Below are 6,476 nucleotides of genomic sequence, written 5' to 3' on the forward strand. Positions count from 1 at the left end.
ACGTGCGGAACCAGAAACCCAAAATCTCCCCTTTCCTCTAATATTAAACTCTGAATAAAAATCCATTCGTTTACAAACAAAAATTTAAAATGTATCACAGTCATATATCACCTATACTTTGAGTATCAGATTTAGGAACTCCCAAACTGCCTAATATAATATAGCATCTTCCAAATAGAAGGCATTTTACAAATACTTGTTGAATGAGTACATAAATGTATGAACTTCATTTACCATGACCATTTATTATTTATTTATCTTGAAATGAGGAATTAAGTATCTTTTAAGAATTTTTTAATTGAAATATAGTTGACATACAATATTGTATTGGTTTCAGGTGTGCTGCATAATAATTTGACATTTGCATACATTATGAAGTTACCACCACAGTAATTTGCATCTGTCTCCATGCAAACTTATTACAATATTCATTTATTATTAAATTTAAAAGAAATCCAGTTCATTTGCACTATTTAAAAGAGTTTGAATCATCTACCTATTCTGTCTATTGTTATATTGGAATAGTAGCAATGGTTTTACTGTTAGAATAGATTCTGGTGGTCAGGAAACACCATTTGCCCTTCCCCAGACTAATTAAGAAACGTTTTAAAATTAAAAATGTAATTAATTAAATAGTGAATATTCAACCCCTCGAGGTCTTGTTTATCTATATATAGATATATTTTTTTATTAAAGTATAGTTGATTTACAGTGTTGTGTTAGTTTCTCATGTACAGCAAAGTGATTCAGTTATACATATATATATTCTTTTCTATTATGGTTTGTTATAGGATATTGAATATAGTTCCCTGTACTATACAGTAGGACCTAGTTATTTATTTTACAGCAGTTTGTATCTGCTAATCCCAAACTCCTAATTTATCCCTTCCCCACCCCCTTTCCCCTTTGGTAACCATAAGTTTGTTTTCTATATCTGTGAGTCTGTTTCTGTTTTGTAAATGAGTTCACTTGTATCATATTTTAGATTCCACATAGAAGTGTTATCATATGGTATTTGTCTTTCTCTGTCTGACATACTTCACTTAGTATGATAATCTCTAGGTCCATCCATGTTGCTGCAAATGGCATTATTTCGTTCTTTTTATGGCTGAGGAATATTCCATTGTATATATGTACCACATCTTCTTTATCCATTCATCTGTCGATGGACACTTAGATTGCTTCCATGTCTTGACTATTGTAAATAGTGCTGCTATGAACATTGGGGTGCACGTATCTTTTCAAATTAGAATCAGATCTTGTTTTTAAATCCATGGTAGAACCCAGCAGAGTAATCTGCACATAGTACGGACTCAACGAATATTTGTTGAATTTAATTAGACTTTCAAAACAACCTGTCTTCATTAAACTTAGCAAAGAAAGCTACACATATTTGTTTCATTTCAGGAAATCCAGGAGGGCCCAGTCACCCCAAATCATTTTCAGAAGGAGACCAATAATATCTGAAATGCCACTTTAGAAAGTCACTTCTTTATTCATCAAATCTAGATGAAATATTTAGTATGTACCAGCCACACTGCTAGGTGCTGGGAACACTAGGCCACAGTCTGGTGCAGAGAGTCAGGCGTGCAAATAACATCACCTATTTTGTTGTCTTTACTTTTTGACAAAGGATCTTCATCTGCCTTTTGTGTAGTGTGCTCCTCTCTGCATCCTGCTCCTTTTCTAAGTGTTTTCTTATTATTCTTAGTATTGTTCATCTTGGAAAGGTGAGCAGTTCTGAAAGAGAGCTGGGTGAGGTATCAGAGGAAAGGGTGGGCCTGCAGGTTTTGAAGATCAGCCAATTTCCTCACACCCTCGGGGTTACAAGAAGGTCCCCCCGGGGCTCTGTGAAGTCTAGAACGTGGTACGAGGTGGGGGATGTGCCTACATCCACTCATGCACACACAGGCGTGCTGAGATCTTTTTTCCTTCTCCAGTGGGCAAGATTAGCACCTGCAGGGCTGCTTGCTACCGTATTTTATTCTCCGTGCTGTCATTACCATGGCAGACAGCTTTTTTTTTTTTTTTTTTTTTTTTTCAGTACGCGGGCCTCTCACTGTTGTGGCCTCTCCCGTCGCGGAGCACAGGCTCCGGACACGCAGACTCAGCGGCCATGGCTCACGGGCGCAGCCGCTCCGAGGCATGTGAGATCCTCCCAGACCGGGGCACGAACCTGCGTCCCCTGCATCGGCAGGCGGACCCTCAACCAGTGCGCCACCAGGGAAGCCCGACAGCTTTTTTATATATTTCCTCTTTCAGTTCCACCTTCCTGGGGCCACTTCTTTGCAACGCAAAGGCATCTTGGAGGCTCCCGCTGCCCGTCCCACATGGGAATCTTGCTGTTCTAACCAGAGACCACTGTTTGCCCCTGAACGTGGGATGTAGCTACGGTGAACTCAGCACGCTGCGTACACTGCCTGGGTTCTGCTGAGATCCTGGTCACACTTTCAAGGCCCTGGTCTAATCATCATTGCCCTTTGGAACTCTTTTCTATGTATTTTCATCCAGAGTTACGGACTTTCATCAGTTTTTATTGAAGATGAGGTGGTCTTTTCTGGTTTTCTCCTGATTATTGTTGGATAGTTTCTAAGAAAGAGGGACAGAGAATCTTTTGCTCTGCCTTCTTTTCCCAGAATTCTCTCAAAAGGCTTAAAAAAGTAGTTGTAGTGGGAGTGAGGAAGAGAAAGGTGGAAGGCTAAAAATTGTTGGTGATAGAAAATCAGAGTTGAAGATTTAAGAAGTGAAGTGTTAGATGGTGACATGTTCATATACACTCTTAAGTATCCGAGGTCGAGCGGAGATGAAAAAGTATGGAGGTGAGGTAAGACACTGTCAGGCCGGGGTCTTGATTCCAACATCCATGTGAAATCTGATGGATAATTGCAGTAACTGGCAGTGAAGAGAAGGCTGTGGATCCCATAGCAGGGCTCTCAGAGCACGTGTGTTCATTGAAAGCTACGGGTAAGAGAGTAAGAAGGCAAACCTTTTATGCTGTGTCTTAAATGAGAGAAGTTGCATCCCATGACAGTTGAAGAGAAAAATCATAAAGTGCAGGAAGTAGGGGCAGGCCTGGTAGGCAGTGTCTGCAGGCGTCAGCCGGAGCTGGGTGTGTGGACTTGCGGGGGCGGGGTGTGACGGATCACCGGAGGTGGAACTCTGTGTCAGGAGAGATGGCTTCTGCTTTCACATAAATCACAGCGCCTTTGCCAGCATCGGGTCTCATGCCTTCCTAGGCACTTTTCATGATACACAGAAACTCTGCTAAAATCTGTGCTGGAATTTCTGATTTCATTAAATTTTCACAGGTGTATTTTCCTGACTTCTTAATTAATATAGAGTAGAAAGAAAAATACTATGAAAAAATGTATGGTAGCTGCTTTTTCCTTCTGATGGAATTGCTTACATTATCTCTGGGGTAGATGGTTCTTTTGTTGGTGAAAACACTGAGATGGGCTCTGATGGCATTTTTGCTTGAGAAACACAATGCTGTCGGTCTCATTTGGATGGAGTCAGTGGGAGAAGGACAGGCGTGGACTGTTTGACAAGATAGAGTGAGAGGAATTTGGAGTTATGGTGAGTCAACCAGAGATCATCTAAGTGACAATCAAACGAGGAGGAAGGAGAGCCTCATGAATGTGATGGAAGGCAGGGGACTTGTGGGTGAGTATGGACATTGAAGAATATTTCCACAGCAGGGGAGTGATAACAAGTATCTAGAAACAGGGATGTCCTCCACTGGATTTGCAGTAATTCCTTTCCATTTTATACCTTTATATGGTTACTGTCAAGTTTCCATTGAATGCTTTTTTGGCTCAGAATAGCCTAGTGTTATTTATAATTTGGGGAAAGAAAGAAAGAGTTTCGGTTAGGACTGGTCATTACTCTGTGTGGCAGAAAACTTGAAAGGGCATGGCTTAAATATGATGGGAGACTTATTTCTCCTGTAAAGAATTCTAGGGGAGGGCCATCCAGGGCAGCAGTGCCAGCCCCAGGGTCATCAGGAACCCACAGCCCTTCCTGTTCTCCATTCAGCCACCTGAGGGTACGGTTCTCATCCAGCAGTTCCCTGTGGTCACTACAGCAGCCATGAGACCCCATCCTACCGGAGGCAGGATGGGGAAAGGGAGGAAGAAGGGCATGTTTCCTCTTTTCCAAAGAGGCTTCCTGGAAGTTGCACAGAACTCCATTTCCACAGACCTTTTTACACATCTCACTCACCAGTACTTAGAGACAAGGGAGGCTGGGAAACCAAGACTCCTAGCTGACTGCAAGCTGTCTAGCTGAAAATTAGTATTCTTTATTTTAAGAGACAAGGTGAGCACATGTATTTGGAAGGAGACAGGTACTGGTGTTTCTGCTGCAGAAACATGAAATCCAGCAGAGGGGCAGGAGGGGCAAGCTGGCCAGCTGGGGACCGCAGCTGGGTGAGCTCGCAGCATGGAGATCCAAGCTGTGGCGTGGGCTGACTCAGAAAAGTAGTGCCTCTCCATCCCCATCCCCTCAACCCAGCTCTCAAGAATGCTCAGGAATTTACTGGAGGGGACCGGTAGAGCTGCTACTGCAGGTGAGGAGGACTCGAGCTATCCGTTAATACTCTATTTGATCTCAGTAGGAACAATCTACGCCCAAGGGGCGGACACATGAATTATGGTGCAGGAGGCCCCGTCGCCCACTTGTTAGGGTGGGACAGCTCCAATCTGACTTCGCTCTCCAGCTCTCCTCTTTACCCACCCCACACGTTTATACCTTTATATTCCCTGTGTTGGTAAAAATATTTATTGAATAGTTAAATACCTTTTAAAAGTATTTCTAACAAACATCATCTCTCTCTATCTCTTTTTATAAAACAAATACATCTTGTATGAATTCAGGATGCTTGTCAAGATCTTGGCTAGTTATATAAATCTTGACCTATGGACCAAAAGTCTGATTTTCATTGTATATGTCCTATTGCCGGCTGTCTTGGGAAAATATGGAGGGAGCTTCAGGGTCTGTGATCAGCTGTCCATAGGATTAAGATTCCCCAAAGCAGGAGGAAAGCAGGAGACTATTATCCTAGCCACTTGGCCTGGAAGCCAAAAAACTCTCTCTGGGGAGGAAGAAAGTTTTCTAGCCCTGGGTGGAATAAAAATTGTTGTATGTGGGCTGCCAGTGCAATATTGGTGTCACTGCAAAAGTTCCTTACTCCTGCGTCCAGAAGACTTGATTTACAGAGTCTTGAAAAAAGTCCTGGGAAAGGAGAGGGGCAGATGGATTTATAATTTTATTATAATCAGATATGTTTCCAGTCTTTTAAAATAAAACCTGAGCCCTGGGTATTTTTTCTTTGACCGGTGTATCTTATGAACTAAGGTCAACATAACATTTAAAATTCAATAATTTAATCGGTGGATATAATAGAAATCACAGTTACAGGTGAATTTTGCTCCTTTAAAGCAAGAATTCTCAAAACGTTTGGTTTTAGAGACCCTATACACACGGAAACGCTATTAAGACACTAAGGAAATTTTGTTTATATATATTTATAATAGAAATTAAAATAGAATTTTAAATGTTTATATGGATTCATTTGAAAACCCATACTAATCTCATCACATGTTAACATAATTTTAATGAAATAACTAGATTTTCCAAATAAAAGTTGAGTGAGAGAAGTGGCAGTGTTTTACCCTTCTGCAAATCTTTCTACTACCTGTCCTAATAGTGGATTGCTGGATTAACCTATCTGCCTCTGCATTCAGTCTTTGGTGATATGTTTCTTTGGTTGAAGTAAATGAAGAAAATTCAGCATTGTACGCACATATATAGTTGAAAAAGGGAGGAGCGTTTTAATAGCCTTTATAAATAATTGTGAAGAACCTTCTTCGATACCACACCCAAACTCAGCAAGTGGTAGTTTCTTAAAAGTTAATGGTAATGTGGAATCAATAAACATGTCATTACATTAAAATCCATTGGTCTATCACGTTATTTGAATGCAGTTTTTACCCATGCATATTTCTGTAATATGACACATTGAACATTTGGAAAATATTATGTTGAATTTTGTAGTCTTCCAAATGTTGATGAATTTCGTTATACAATATCCAGAAATTTCATTAATATCACCACCAAATTTACCAGAAAAGTCTGGAAGTGTTGGAAAGCTGTCAAGCTAATGGAAGCTTTTACTTGAAGCTTAAACAGTGTTATTTGCAGTAAATACTGTTAGTTGTTATCCTTAAGTGACAGGCTCACTTTGTTCATGTTTGAGAAAAGTCTGAATAAGTCTGAAACAAGATTCAAGTCTGAATAATATTTGTTTTCCAGCTGTTCTTTTCAGTAAAAGTGATGTTTCATGAAAATAGTAGAAGGTTCGGCTCACAACTTAAAACAATTGCACAAATGTTTTTCCTCATGACAACCGTCAGATTTTGACACGCAACAGAAGTGCCTTATGTGTACTTCCCATCTTGTCACACAGAATATTAAAA

This window comes from Grampus griseus (assembly GCF_964374135.1).
Source record: "Grampus griseus genome assembly, chromosome: 1".
Taxonomy (NCBI): Eukaryota; Metazoa; Chordata; class Mammalia; order Artiodactyla; family Delphinidae; genus Grampus; species Grampus griseus.